General features: G+C 45.9%; 1 protein-coding gene and 1 long non-coding RNA gene across 3 annotated transcripts in view; one reads left to right on the top strand and one right to left on the bottom strand.

The window, feature by feature from the left end:
- Positions 1–16,014, top strand: part of ZNF704 (zinc finger protein 704) — a 262,185-nt gene that overhangs the window by 181,835 nt on the left and 64,336 nt on the right. The gene's annotated exons all lie outside the window — the stretch shown is intronic.
- Positions 1,265–7,634, bottom strand: LOC133260576 (uncharacterized). Its single transcript, XR_009740870.1, has 2 exons — positions 7,452–7,634; positions 1,265–4,391 (listed from the first exon to the last, which is right to left on the bottom strand). It is a non-coding gene; the product is annotated as an uncharacterized LOC133260576 (long non-coding RNA).

Genomic DNA, 16,014 nt, shown 5'->3' with positions numbered 1-16,014 from the left:
CCTGAATATTCATTGGAAGGACTGATGCTGAAGCTGAAGCTCCAACACTTTGGCCACCTGATGCGAAGAACTGATTCATTGGAAAAGACTCTGACATGGGAAAGGTTGAAGGCAGGAGGAGAAGGGGGCAACAGAGGATGAGATGGTTGAATGGCATCACTGACTCAATGGACATGAGTTTGACCAAACTCGGGGATAGTGAAGGACAGGGAAGCCTAGCATGCTGCAGTTCATGGGATCGCAAAGAGTCAGATATGACTTAGCGACTGAACAATAACGACTGCATAACTCTGTAGACATAATAAAAACCACAAAAAAAATACTGAACTTTACACTTTAAAAGCATAAATCTTGTGATATATAAATTATACCTTAATAAAGGTGTTACTGGGCTTCCCAGGTGGCGCTAGTAGTAAAAAAACACAAAAAAACAAAAACAAAACCCTTTTGCCGACGTAAGAGACTCAGGTTTGATTCTTGGATCGGGAGGATCCCCTGGAGGAATACATGGCATTCCACTTCAGTATTCTTGCCTGGAGAATCCCATGAACAGAGGAGCCTGGGGGCTACAGTCCATAGGGTCACAAAGAGTGGGACATGACTAAAGTGACTTACCATGCACGCACACACGCAAAGCTATGATTTAAAAAATGCGGGCGGAGGTGAGGAGGGTTTCCCCGGAACAAGGTCCCTTTCATAGAGCACTTGTCACTTCCTGCCTGAAATACTGAATTCAGTCCTGGGCACATGGGACAGGAGCATAGTAAACTGTGTCACCAGTGGGAAGCAGTTTCAATAGTTAGGACACTTAGACTTGTTCTGAGCCAAGCAATGAGGACCTATCAGATGCTTAACTTGATTTGAAAAAACAAAACAAAACTGAGGACACAGTTCTTCAAATTTGTGTGACGTTTATGTGGGAGAGGAATCAGAACCGTGCTCTGATATCCTGGAACACTGAGTTGCCTAAGGAAGTGGCTGGTGTTGCCTCAACACGAAGGAGAACTTTCTTTCTGAATTGTCCGAATGAAGACAGAGTTTTCTCTGAGCATGAGGAGTTCCTCACTGTGAGAGCAAGGAGTCAGAGTTCATGTGGTCAGGATGCTACGGAAGGCCAGGGACGACTTCAGATGACAGGTTGGACTGGCTGACCCTGAGATAGTTTTCCTATGAGTGGATTCTATCATCTAATCCCGGGAAACTCTTGCGGGTTGTAACTGATCTCTCAGCTCTCATATGCCTGGAAATCTGTGATACTTCCCCCCCCCCAAGTGCATTTATTACTTGCAGTTTCTCACAATCACATGTACCAATGTTTTTGTCTATTTGACATGAGCTTAAAATATCTTCTGAAATCTATCCTTATGCACCAAAAGTCAGGATCATCAGCAAATCCAGACATTTTTCTGTGCCCTCGTCCAGATCATTTATAAAATGATCCAAGCAGCATCTTGGCAGGGTCGTGGTTGTTAACATGTCTCCGTGCAGAGAGGTACCCATTCATTTCCACCTTGTTTCCTGTTTCTAAACTGGTTCTCCGTTCGTGACAAGGCTCCCTCAATCCTCTGGTAACTCCACTTTTTAAAAATAGTCTATAAGGTGGAATTGTATTAAAGGCATTTTTAAAGACTAAAGCTTTTTTATAAAAAAAAAAAAAAAGACTAAAGGGGCTGCCGTCACTGTATTTCCCATTGCAGTTTGAAGTGGCTTGGAAGCTGTGTGTGGTCTAACCCACTATCACTAAACATCAGTAGGGAAGATGGAGAGCTGTGAGCTATTACCTCACTGCCTCCCCTCTATCTACGTGCATATTTCTCTCCTCAAGAATTTATCAATATAATGGGTGCTGCTGCTGCTGCTAAGTCACTTCAGTCGTGTCCAACCCTGTGCGACCCCATAGTCGGCAGCCCACCAGGCTCCCCGGTCCCTGGGATTCTCCAGGCAAGAACACTGGAGTGGGTTGCCATTTCCTTCTCCAATGCATGAAAGTGAAAAGTGAAAGTGAAGTTGCTCGGTCGTGTCTGACTCTTTGCAACCCCATGGACTGCAGCCTACCAGGCTCCTCCACCCATGGGATTTTCCAGGCAAGAGTACTGGAGTGGGGTGCCATTGCCTTCTCCTATAATGGGTGAATCGGGCATAAATTGCTTTTGCAGAAGTTATATCATTTGCTCAGTATCTGTGGCCCCACGCTTTTACTTTCACCAACATAAAAGATAAAAAATCTGAGCCTCAGTAGTTGTAGGTTTCCACAATCCCCTGGGACTCCTTATAAAATTAGTTATATTCTGCCCTTTAGCACAGGGCTATTTAAAGACAGATTATATGTTTTGAGCTCAGTAGGTTCTCTCTTAAGTGTCTTTAAAACAGTTTATCCTGCTGGAGGCTGTGGATCAATTTCAAGCTATCTATCAATTCACTGAAATAATATACAAAATCTTGTGCTCATGTGTATATTCGTTCTTCTTTCCTGATTCAAACTTTACACCTGCCCTGCCATTCACAGTGGGTTTCTCTGTTCTTCTTTGTATGCGACCAAAGCATCATGAGTCCCACCACCGTGAGACTGTTGCTATTTGCTACTATTCACTTCTGTTGCTGCTGCTGCTGCTATCCAAACTGTCACTGTCTTCAGTACTGCTGTCAGTTTCTATCTTCCCAGTTGCTTATAGTCTCTGACATCTGTCACTAGAAAGCTGGAACATACACAGCTCGTGAAGTAATTCGGATTGTGGCCAAAAGTACACTAGGAACCAGCACTGGAGGTACCAGGAAGAGTGGTGTTCCTCCTGGCCTAAGATTCCGGGCGTTGCCTGGCAATGCTGCTGTGTACCCCAAGTTCCCCAGGGTGGGCCCTTTCCCTCCCTGCCACCAAGCTGGCTCAGCTTGTACAGTGAGCGTGTCACTGGTCTCCAGCTTGTGGCCAACTACACTCACATGTCTGCCACCCTGTCCACTTGAGATCTTACGCACCTCTTTCCCTAGCATACTGCGTAGAAACACTGTCTTAGCTCAGGCTGTGGAATATCATATTTATAAGCAATGTAGAGACCCAGGTTAGATCCCTGGGTCAGGAAGATCCCCTGGAGAAGGGAATGGCTACCCACTCCAGTATTCTTGAATGGAGAATTCCACCATTATAAGCTCATCTAAACCTAAGTACTTCCAAAGGCTGTACCTCCTAATACCATCACACTGACTTTGGGGAGGACACAGACACTCAATCAGAAACACATATGGTGGTGTCCCCCTGCCTGGATGGGAATCCAGTACCCACTTACTTACTTTCCATTACCTCTCTGTGCCTCAGTTCCCTCCTCCCTAAAATTGGAGGTAATGATAATATTGGCCTCACAGACTTATTTTGAGGATTAACTGAGTTCATGAAAGTAAAGGTTGGAGCAGTAGCTGGCATATAGCAAATGCTGCATAAGTGTTAACTATTGTCATTTATTTAAGGAGGTAGGTTATACCCTGGATTTGACCCAGTAGGACCACAATCCAAAGGAGTTACAATAAAGGAAAGTGAAAGTCACTCAGTTGTGTCCAACTCTTTGTATCCCATGGACTGTATAGTCCATGGAATTCTCTAGGTAGAATATTGGAATGGGTAGCCTTTCCCTTCTCCAGGGGATCTTCCCAACCCAGGGATCAATCCCAGGTCTCCTGCATTGCATGCAGATTCTTTACCAGCTGAGCCACAAGAGAAGCTCAAGAACAGGCGGATTCTTTACCAGCTGTGCTATCAGGGAAGCCCCTAATAAAGGAAATGCTTGGGCAAATGTCAGAGTGATCTTCGGACAGTTCTGGAGACAGGAAATCCTTCCAGATGCTTTATTTAACTTGACTGTCTTTTTCCTCTGTACCATGTTTTGCTGTTACTCAGTTGCCAACTCAAGTCTGACTCTTTGCAACCCCATGCACTGCGGCATGCCAGGATCCCGTCCTTCACCATCTCCCAGAGTTTGCTTAAATTCATGTCAATTGAGTTGGTGATGCCATTCAACCATCTTATCCTCTGTCACCCGCTTTCTCTTTTTGCCTTCAAACTTTCCCAACATCAAGGTGTTTTCCAAGGAGTCAGCTGTTTGCATCAGGTGGCCAAAAACTTGGAGCTTCAGTTTCAGCATCGGTCCTTCCAACGAGTATTCAGGGTTGATTTCCTTTAGGATTGACTCGTTTGATCTCCTGGCAGTCCAAGGGACTCTCAAGAGTTTTATTCAGGACCACAGTTTGAAAAGCATCAGTTCTTCAGTGCTCAGCCTTCTGAACCATGACAGCAAGTATAACCTGTACCTCATCAGGAAAACACAGGCACCCAGCTGGTCCTCCAGGAATGTATCCCAAGAAAGCTGAGGAAGGTGTCCAACCAGGGGATTTTTTAGTTTTGTCTGAAAGAAACAAGATCCCTGTGTTAAATTGCATAGTCACCAAAAAGAAACAGTACTTGTGGAGGGCATGGAAGTACACCACTCAGATCTCCTTTCAAAAGAAGCTGTACCTGCGGGGAACACAGTGGCCAGCCAGCCTCTTGAGGCCACTCTTTTGAATCCACTGCAGCTGGTAAGACCATGCTTCCCCTGGGCTGCCCTCCTCCAAGGACCTGGCACAACAGGGCTCCTAGAGGTGGGCCATTCTGCCTGACCTGGGGCTCCTCTAAAGGGCAACCTTTGTTCAGGACCCCATCAGCTTGAGTTGAGACTTTCTTTGAATTGATCCCAAGTATTTCCTACCCAATCCTCAGGCTTTCCAGGTGGTTCTAGTGATAAAGAACATGCCTGTCAATACAGGAGATGTAAAAGACGTGGGTTCGATCCCTGGGTCTGGAAGATCCCCTAGAGGAGGAAATGGAAACCCATTCCAGTATTCTTGCTAGAGAATCCCAAGGACAGAGGAGCCTGTTGGGGGGGGGGGGGTGCGGTGGCTACAGTCCATGGGGCTTCAAAGAGTCAGACATGACTGAAGTGACTTAGCACCCAATCTTCTGTCCTTACTCCTTCCTCACAGGTGTCAGACCTGGCTCGGGGATGGGGGCAGGCTCCCCCACCTTCCCGTGCTCCCAGCCCATCTCCTTTCATAGCATCTTCCCAGGGAGTCTTCTATAAGTGAACTTACAGAGCTGCTCTTGTCTTGGTGACTGCTTCTGGAAGCACTCAGACTGACACAGAGCTATTACTCCCTCTCTGAACTTCTAGAAGTTTTACCTGCCTACGAATGAAAGCAGAGGCTTATTTCTGTCTGTGCTGGATGAACCTTCATAGATATGACATACCAAGCGAGAAAAGAAATGTTCACAGAGTCAGTGATGTGTCATAGTCAAAGGGTTCTTTTCCTCCATATTTTTATACTCATTTTAATTGGCTCATTTTCTCATCAGATTTCAAATAAATCCAGATTCTTAGTCTGTATGTGTGTTAATTCCTTTTCATAAGATTATTGGTTCAAGTATGCAGAAAAGTAAATGTATAAGCCTTCGTAATGATTCAAAAAAGAGGAAAGAAGACAGGTAGCTGCTGAACTGTTGACTAATAGAGGTCTATCTGCATTTGAAATATTTAGAACTTCATAATAGTACAGAATGGGAAGATATATTGAATGGGTAATTCCACCATAGTTTAATCAATGTGCCATTAGAGTTAAGTGCACCTATAAACTGCTGCTACGGTAGTGTGACAACCTAAATGAGTAAAAAATTACCAGCAGAGGTGGAAATTATTATTTATACCTGATAGCTACACAATTGTTTTCAGTAAGGCTTTTTACATTAAATATTAATTCCAGCATCCTAGTCTTATAAGCCATTTATATTGTTTTCAGAAGAAACATGAAATAGTAGCTACAATGCTTTACTTCTCTGGCACTGTGGACCTCTCTTGGCTTCAGCCTAAGCCCTCTATGGCATTCCTAGCCTGTATTCATCCACCTCTTATTACAGGAAACTGGATATGCCCTGGCCAGTAGCCATCCAGCCATGTCACTGATCTGCTATGTCCAGCAGTAACCTTGGCATTGTGTTCCTAACTATATCAGTTTCTCCTGCTTATTCCTTTGGGGAAGTCATGTTCCCTCATACACAAAGTACACAAATTAAAATGTGCAATTGTTCAGACTTTGGGTGTTCAATAAATAGGTTTGATTTCATAGTGCTCAGATTGTACTGTTACGAACACATTTAAGAATGATAGAATTACCATTTTCAAGGGAGAAGATTCATAACTGACAGTTTGAATTGATCTGTCACCAAATAATAGGTATATGAAGTGACAGAAACATATATCGTTAACATGATTAAAATATAAAGAGAATTCAGCCAACAGAGCCAGTGATATTGTGTGTGTGAGAATCCTCTAGAGGGCGATGTAGATGCTCCCACTCCTTTCCCAGAATCTGGACATTCCAAGTGTCTCATGTAGAACACTGTTGAGGTGTGGGGCAAGGAGTTCTGCCTAAAGAAGTGTTTTTCACATAGTAGATATTGAACTGAAGCTTGCTTGAATTATATTAATAGGAGATTATCTTTAATAAAAGCCGAGTCCAGAAATAAAATTACCCACAGTACACGCTTCAGGAAAGAACCACTGTCTGGCTTATTGATCTCAAACAATCGATTTAAATTGAGGATAAACTGGTCCACTTCTAGCCTTTGAAACTAAAAATAAATGTTTGATAAGAGCAGATATCAGATTGAACCTTACGAAACTGCCACTTTGGTATATTAGAAAAGAGTGAATATCGGCAATTTCATATGGTTCAACTTAACAGTGTATAACAGGTACTTGTGTAGAGGTTAGAATTTGGGTGGATGAGTTGAATTGAAATTTAATCATTCAAAATATTTTAAGATTGTTATAAGAATTCTATTTAAAGAAAATCCATAGAGAATCTTTTTGAAAGCCAAACCCCTTTAAAAATGAATAAGCCTAAAATTTAATCTATTTTTGTCTACTTGAACTTTTGTATTCTCATTAATGTGGAATCACCCATATATATAAAGAAAACCTTTTCATTATAAGATAATTTGAAGTGTGATATAGGAAAAAAATGTGTACTCTAAAAGAGATCATGCTAACCTCACCAATATATTGCACTTATAGAAGGTGACAAGCATGTCTCAAATTTCAAACGAGGTTACAGAGCGGATCATGAAAATGGCATTTGTGTGTGGCGTGACGCTCCCATTGGACAACTGGAATAAGGCAGGGCCGGCAGACTGGCCAAGTGCCCTTAGGAAATTACCACAGTCTCCACATTTGTAAATGGGGCAGTAATATCAATAAAGTGACCATTTCAAATAATGTATATAAGCATTTGGCATTGGAAATGCTCAATAAATATTATCTATTATTAGAAAAAAGATGTTTTTGAAAAAAAGATTACATTTTTTTTTCTTTTTTTTAAGTCAAATCTGAAATGAGCAGTTTAAAAAGGAGGTAATTCATTTACATACATACCAGTTTGTCCATGAGGCAGTGCACACATCAGTCCTGCCATGAGTGTAGCCAGAAGCGACTGAAGTCTGCAAGCAGGCCCCAGACAAGCTAAAGATGAAATACACCAAAATTTATAAATAGAACAACAAGCTCCATATCCACACCCCACACCCCTACTCCCCACCCCAGCTCCAGCCTAGGGCAGGGGAGTGAGTCAGCCCATTGACCTGCTAACAGCTTTCGTCTGCCTAGCTCGAGTGGCCACTCCTGGGAGGCAGGGCAGGTACCCTGGTGCCTGGAGTATGTGGGCAGCAATGTGTACAAAGCTGCTTTCTCCAATGGAGAGGGGCCTTCCTTGTGTTCCCGAGAAGCCTTTTGGGGCAGCTTGCTTGGAAACAATAGGAGCCTCTCTCTTTGGAAAAAGTTAGGTAAGACAGCTACAATGGCCACTCCTCACCCACACTTTGGCCTCTTGCCAGCATAATAATGATACCCACTCAGGAAAGAGAAGTAACAGAAATAAAAAACGGTATTTTTAAACCTCACTTTAAAAAATAAATTTCTAGAGGAAAAAATCACTTTTCCCCTAAATTGGCAAACCAGAAAACACTCGATTGGTTTTTTCCCAACTGCCCTCATGAAATAACTGTTATTCCCATCAGCGTAGCTGGAAATTATTTTTTTTAATCTTTAAACTTGTGAATTTTATATATATATATATATATATATATATATAATTGAAGTATAGTTGACTTACAGTGTTTCAGGTACACAGCAAAGTGGTTCAGTTATACATATACATGTTATTATTTTTCAGATTATTTTCTATTATAGGTTATTACAAGATATTGACTATAGTTTCCTGTGCTATAGAGTAAACCTTCATTTCTTGTTGCATATCTATCATTGAGGCCTAAATGGATTTCAGGCCTTGGAGCAACAATGTAATTAACCCCACCAGAAAGTCTGGAGTGACCCGACTTGGATGTGAAAGTAAGAGTGAGAGATACAATTGTGATCACACTCTTCTTCTTGAGGACAACTGTGACACGTGATCTGCAGCCTGTTAACCTGCAGCTGACCTAAATGACCTGAGCTTCAACTCCATTAGCCTGGGACCCACCACCTCTGCACACATGGCAGGCCCTGCCCAACCAGGTGCTCCCTAGAACTCAGGGACTGACTGGCAGACAGCCCAGACAGACAGCATGCATGCATGCTAAGTCACTTCAGTTGTGTCCAACTCTCTGTGACTCCATGGACTGTAGCCCACCAGGCTTTTCTATCCATGGGGATTCTCTAGGCAAGAATACCAGAGTCGACTGTCATGCCCTTCTCTGGGAGAGCTTCTCGACTTTAGGGATTGAACGGACATCTCTTATGTCTCCTGCATTGGCAGGCGGGTTCTTTACTACTAGCACCACCTGGGAAGACAGACAGCAGCCCAGGCAAAAACCCGCTAAAACATCCGTGGGCCCTTTCCAGATAGTCTGACTACCTTGCCTGGCCATTGCCGAGAGGCAGGCAGATGCTTCTGGAATAGAGAGAGTCAGCAAGAATCTGGCCATCCAGAGGCCAGGAAGAAAGAGGCCACTGTTCTGGGCAGGAGACGGGGTCTGGGACCATAGTCACCTGCAGCTCCTTCCATCCCCTTCTCTGTAGACAGAGCACACATGAAGACAGTCACACACAGACCCACACAGGACGCCAGCCCCCACAGATGTGAAGATACACTCATAGGACACACACTCACACATTCACAGACACACAGAGAAACACACACAGACCCACAAAGGACATCAACCTAGAGAGACACAGTCACGCAGTTACATACACACACACAAGACACACACTCACACATTCACAGCTACACAGAAAGGCGTTCACATACAGACCCACACAGGACATCAACCCACACAGACTCAGACATGAAGATACACAGGACATGTACACACTCATACACTCACAGGCACACAGAGAGACACACACAGACATACATACACAGGACATCAACCCACTCAGACGCAGGACACACACACACAAATTCACGGATACACAGAAAGGCTTTCACACACAGACCCACAAAGGACATCAACCCAGAAAGACACAGGCATGATACACACACACACACACACACACACACACATTGTCACAAGAGAGGATTTGACATGTCCTCTCTGGTCTTCTATCATCTGCTGCCTAAAAGGCCATCCCAGAGGGGCACCTCCACGTTTATAGAAGGCTTTGTGTGCAGAGAAAACTGTGTGGATTTCAGCCCAGCCTCGTGGCTCCGGGAGAACACACTGACTGCGATCAAAAGCGCAAACCTACACAGCAAAATGGCCATCGGGGGTGTTCTCGATGCTTCCCGGAGCTACATCCAGCAGCCTGCTCACATGCAGAAGTCCAGCTCATCACACAGAATTGTTTTCAGGGGATTTGGAACTTATTATTTAATAATGTTATTGCTGCCATCTCAGAGTTCGCTGATGGGTCTGCGGGCCTTGGTGAATACAGAGCAGGAGCCTAGACACCAGACCCACGTCAGTTCTGCAGAGATAGGCCAGCACTCTTTGGAGCCAGTGAAAAAAATATTCATGTGAATGATTTATTTAATAGCTGAATTTTTGAGAAATTGTTTTCCACTTGAGGAACTGAATGAATTACTGGGCCTAATGAGCAGAAGAAAACGGCGCAAGATCTTCAGCTGGGCTTTCTGTGTTGCTCTTTGCCACCCATCGGCCACTGCCCACCGCCTCTACTTGACACTGATTCCTCCCAAAACTCTTCACGAAGAGTTGACCTTAAGCCTGGTTGTGCTCCATGTTGGCAATAGATGTCAGACAGTCATGATGTCCAGGGGCGAGGGGGAGCGAGCACCTGACCGTGCAACTCAGGCACTGGGGCAGCCAGCTGGCTGGGCGAGGGTCCGCAGGCCTCCAGGGAGTGAGACTGAGCTGACGATGTGAGGGTGAGACAGGCGGGGTGAGGGGGAACCCAGAGGAAGCTTGCTCCCAAAGCAGAGAGCTTAACTTGTGCACAGGAACGGAGAGGAGGGTGTGGTTACCACTGGGGAGCTGCCCTGTGGAAAACGAACATGAAAGTCATTCAGTTGTGTCTGACTCTTTGTGACCCCATGGACTATACAGTCCCTGGAATTCTCCAGGCCAGAATACTGGAGCAGGTAGCCTTTCCCTTCTCCAGGGGGTCTTCCCAACCCATGAACTGAACCAGGGTCTCCCACATTGCAGGCAGATTCTTTACCAGCTGAGCCACAAGGGAAGCCCTGCGGAGCACCTGTGCTGAAATGGGGGTGAGATGCAGCGACCCCGCTAGAGAGGACCACGTGTCTCCAGCCTGTGCTTCATGCACAGGGTGTGAATCTCATCCCAAAGGCGGTGGGGAACCTCACAGGAAGGAATGTCTCCCAGTCCCCACGGCTGTTAACAAGCTGTCAGCTCCTCCACTCCCGCATAAACCTTCTGCTGCTTGAGGCCCCTCCACCTCTCCCCGGCTTGACTCTCCTGACATCCTGGTCACTCACCCTTTACTAAAGGCTTGCATCACCTGCTCGCAGCTTTCCTCTCCTGGGTGACATGAGCCACCATTATATAGGCAGCCTCACTATTCATGATGCAGTGACTTCATCCCTCCCCCGCCTCTGCGCTCTTCTCCTGCGGCCATGCCCTGGCCCTGCTGTCTCCCACAATTCCTCTCTCTCTCTCTAGAATCTCCATCTCCAGTACTCATGCCTGCTCATGACCTCCAGTTCTTTCAGCCCTTCCTCTCTCTTGCTCCCACTGCACTTGTATTTAAATCTCATTAAAAAAAATAAATAAATAAATCTCATTAAGATCTCTGGTTTCTCTCCATTTGCTCCCCTATCTTTCAGCCCCTCAGCCTTCACTCATTTCCTAAACCAAGATCGGCCCTCTCTGCACACCTCTTCATCTAACCCCCGCTCCCCAGGAAAATCCAGCAGCTGCCCCCTACCCTCTTGCTGCAGCTCTCAAAGCGCCCACCCCGCCTTTCAGCAGAGCTATTCTTGATGGCTGTCTTGTGGGGTCCTGTTCAGTTTTCTCTCTCCTTATTCATAACTGCGATGTCAAACCTTCAGCCCTCCAGGGCCCCCTCCCCCACTTCCCACGGAGAAACATTTCTGCTTCTGAGGAAAGAATTAAAGCAAAAAACCTCCATAAAGACACATCATCAAGTCCCCGAGCCCACACCACACATGTGCCTGCACCCAGGCCACCAGTGTCCTGCTCACTCGTTACAGGGACAATGCTCCTGCCTGTGTATAAAGTGAATTCCACTTGAGCTGGGGACCCCACACTATGCAGCCTTAGTAAAGACCTTGTCCATTTATTATCCCTTCTCTCCTGGATCTCCAACCTCTCCATGCTGCTGGCCCTTTCTTGTCAGCATTTAAATGCACTAGACTCCATTTGGGCTTCCCAGGTGGCTCAGTGGGTAAAAATCCACCTGTAATGCAGGAGACACAGGCAGACAAGAGTTGGATCCCCCGGTCAGGAAGATCCCTTGGAGGATGGCATGGCAACCCACTCCAGGATTCTTGCCTGGAGAATCCCATGGACAGAGGAGCCTGGCAGGCTATAGTCCATGGGGTCGCAAAGAGTCGGACACAACTGAAGTGACTGAGCACAGAGCCCATCCATCTGAAGACAGACAAATACCTTCTAACTTCCTCAAGGAACAGCAGCCTCCTTCCCTTCATGGCCAAGCTTCTTTCCAAAGTCGTTTATGATCCCTGCCTTGAATTTCTCACTTCCTAGTAACCATTCACTCCTCAACCCACAGCAATCCCACTTCCATTCCTACTACAGTTTCTTCTGTTTCCTGGCAGCTAGTTCCATTGGTCCTGATGGGCTTGGTCTCCACTGCCTTTGACGCTATAAGCCTGTCCCTCCTTGAGAGTTTCTTGTCCCTTGGGATCTCCAACCCCTGTCCTCATTCCTATTCTACCCCATTCATTCCTGCCTCATGACCCTGAGTGCAGGTGGGAAGAAACCCTTAAGCATGTGAGTGGACAGAGAAAGAAGCTAGTGGGCACAGAAGAAGGAGCAGGCTCTTGGAGGAGGATGAAGTCGGCCAGATGGAGGCATGGCTTCCAGGAAAAACAACACTTGAACCTAGTGTTCAAGAGGGTAAAGAGGTAAAGGAGGTAAAGAGGCAAAATGCGAGGATTCATGCCTGGTGGCCTTGATTTACTATAAAGTGTAGGAAGATAGAGTATCTGCTGTTTACCAAAAACCATAATTCAAAAAGATACATGAAACTCTATGTTCATAGTAGCACTATTCCCAATAGCCAAGACCTGGAAGCAACCTAAGTGTCCATCAACAGATGAATGGATGAAGAAGATATAGTGTATATTACAATGGAATATAACAGTAGTAGTGTTGGTCACTCACTCTTTGACACCCCATGGACTGTAGCCCACCAGGCTCCTCTCTCCATGGGATTCTCTAGGCAAGAATACTGGAGTGGGTTCCCTTTCCCTTCTCCAGGTGATCTTCCTGACCCAGGTCTCCTGCACTGCAGGCAGATTCTTTACTGTCTAAGCTACAGATCCTTTACCATCTGAGCCACCAGGGAAGCCCAGAATGGAATATACTCAACCACAAAAAAGAATAAAATTTTGCCATTTGTAGCAACATGGACTGTCAATCCTAAAGGAAATCAGTCCTGAATATTCACTGGAAGGACTGATACTGAAGCTGAAGCTCCAGTACTTTAACCACCTGATGCGAAGAACTGACTCATTGAAAAAGACCCTGATGCTGGGAAAGATTGAAGACAGGAGGAGAAGACGACAGAGGATGAGATGGTTTGATGGCATTGGAAAAGACCCTGATGCTGGGAAAGATTGAAGGCAGGAGGAGAAAGAGACAACAGAGGATGAGATGGTTGGATGGCATCACCAACTGAGGGACATGAGTTTGAGCAAGCTCCAGAAGTTGGTGATGGACAGGGAAGCCTGGCCTGCTACAGTCCATGGGATCACAAAGAGTCAGACATAACTATGCATGCTCACACGCATGCATAGTATAGGTCAGATAGTTTACGTAAATTATTTAATTCTTCCAAAACCCTTTGAGGTCAGTATTATTATTATTCCCAGTTTATGCAAGAGGAATGAAGCTGCACAAAGCTACAAGATTTGCCTAAAATCACTCATCTAGTAAATGGAGTTGCTGGAAATTAACCCTCAGTCTACTTGGCTGCAGGGTCTTTTCTTAAGCTCAGCACTAGGCTGAATATTGGGGGGCTAGGGGCACAGAAGTTAGGTTATTGGATGTTTTCAATCAGTCTCCTAGGATCATAGCTATAATTATAAATTATTTTTAAAAATAATGGCTATAATGTATTTGCCAAAACATTAGATGACTGTTTGGGGAGAGAGGTGCTGTTAGAAAGGCTGGTGATTGCTGAGACAGAAAGAAGGAGAGAGTCAGGTAAGTGCACAGCTGAGCCTCAGACGCCCAAGAGTTTCTGCATGAGGGCGAAGGGGGATGGTCTCCTAGGGGGCAGGTCAAAGGTGGGCATCCCCGCCTGACCTCAGTGAGACTGACAGGAAACTCTGACAGAAAAGAGGATTAACCTCAGAGGAGAGCCCGGATACAGTAGAGGGGAGAGGGTAAGGGATCACTGATGATGGAACATGGGCCCCAAGGTGCAGAGCGACAAGGGTGGTGGGAGGACCCGAGGAGAGCAGAGCAGCAAGTGGGGGAAAGAGGGAGGGGACTGGATGTTGATTTTCAGGCAAAGTGAAATGGACGTCAGAGCAATTGCCCAGTGCCACGTACTCAGTGGGCGCTGCATGGACCGGTGCTAGTCTGCAGTCTGTCATCAGCCCACAGTGATCTGGGTACAGAAACTGAGAGGAAGCAGCAGTTTAGAAATTTGCATAGCAGTCTGACATGACCACATCTTCCACTGGCACTAGTAATAAAGAACCCGTCTGCCAACGCAGGAGACATAAGAGACAGGGGTTCGACTCCTAGGTCGGGAAGATCCCCTGGAGGAGCACACCGCAACCCACTCCAGTATTCTTGCCTGGAAAATCCCCATGGATAGAGGAGCCAGGCAGCCTACAGTCCATGCAATTGACAAAAGTCAAACACGACTGAAGGGACTTAGCATGCATATCTTCCACGGGTCATTTTCCCCCTTGTATTTGACAGAAGTATTGATCCATGACTGATTAGAAATTTCTTAAAAATTATCCTTCCCCACAGGTAGTTTCAGAAGTACTGACCTGTGTTGCCTCATGTATTATGATGTGTTTGCTCTCATTTTCCCATCTTGTTTGATCAAGGCCACTGGACACCTTAATAAAATAGGCAGCTTCTCTCATCTTCCTTGTGGTCTCGAAGGAAACAACAGCTAAAATGAAACTGGAAGGAAAAGGACCACTTTGCTACAAGATCCCTTTAGAAAGAAAATGAACTTTTTATGCTTTTTAATCACATTTAACAGTGACTGGGTCCAGTTTTCCAAACTCTCAGGGAAAGCTCTCGCAGAATTCCAGGATTGGAGATGTCACTGTGCCCGTTCTAGTGGGAGAGAGTTAATTTTCAGACTTTATTCCTGGTCTGAAGATTACCACAAGTTTTAAAAGTAATTGAACTCGGTCTAGACAGCAGATTTCAGTGGTTGCTAAGGAACTAGATTAGTTCTAATCTAAGGGATGTAGTATTCATTTTTATTTCCGTTTTCTTACTACAGCATTTTAATTGCAGATAAATGTCTTTTATGGCTCTCTGGGGTGTAAAACACTTTTCTGTTAGCTGGTGGGTTAGCCAGGGGAGACCGTGTTTGTACACACCCTCCGAGCAGATGGCATTCAGGCATGACGTGTTTCAAAAGAAGAAAAACACTTCTTGAGGCATGAACAATAGCCGGGCTTGTTGGCACAGGCCAGGGCCAAGCACTCAGGCCGGCTGGCCGCACCCACCCATGCGGGAGACCCTGGGCCTGGGGCCGCGCCTACCGATGCTGCACACACCCCCTGACTACCTCTTCCTGTCACAGGTGCTGTATCCCGCAACCTGCTGCCACTGTCACCGGGCAGTCAATTCCTCAGATAAAAGATCAGTTGTCAAACCCCAGAAACTCATTTTCCACACAGCGGCCAGGGTGAGCTTTTTGAAAAGTAAATCTGATAGCATCACCTCAACTTGACCTGACCTCTCCCCACCCGACCCTGCTGGAAACACCTCAGTGCTTCCCAGGCCTTTAAGATAAGAGCCTTAGAGAGCTCCGCAGGCCCGACCCAGCTGGCCCTCCCCATGGCCCTCGGCCTTGCTTCTGAAGGCACCCTGGCCTGTGTTCCCGAACTGCCTGGCCCTGGGCTCATCTACACCCTCAGAGAGGCTACGGCCAGTGCCCCCTTCCAGTCCTGAGCTAGGAGCTCTCCCCTTAGCCAGGAGCCCCCAGTCCAGACACTCCTACCTGGCATTTGTCACATCTGTGGGCGATGGTTTAGTTACTAAGTTGTGTCTGACTCTTGTGACCCCATGGACTGTAGCCCACCAGGCTCCTCTGTCCATGGGATTTT

The sequence above is a fragment of the Bos javanicus genome, chromosome 14 (assembly GCF_032452875.1).
Source record: "Bos javanicus breed banteng chromosome 14, ARS-OSU_banteng_1.0, whole genome shotgun sequence".
Lineage (NCBI taxonomy): Eukaryota > Metazoa > Chordata > Mammalia > Artiodactyla > Bovidae > Bos > Bos javanicus.
This window is presented reverse-complemented; position numbering and strand designations above follow the sequence as displayed.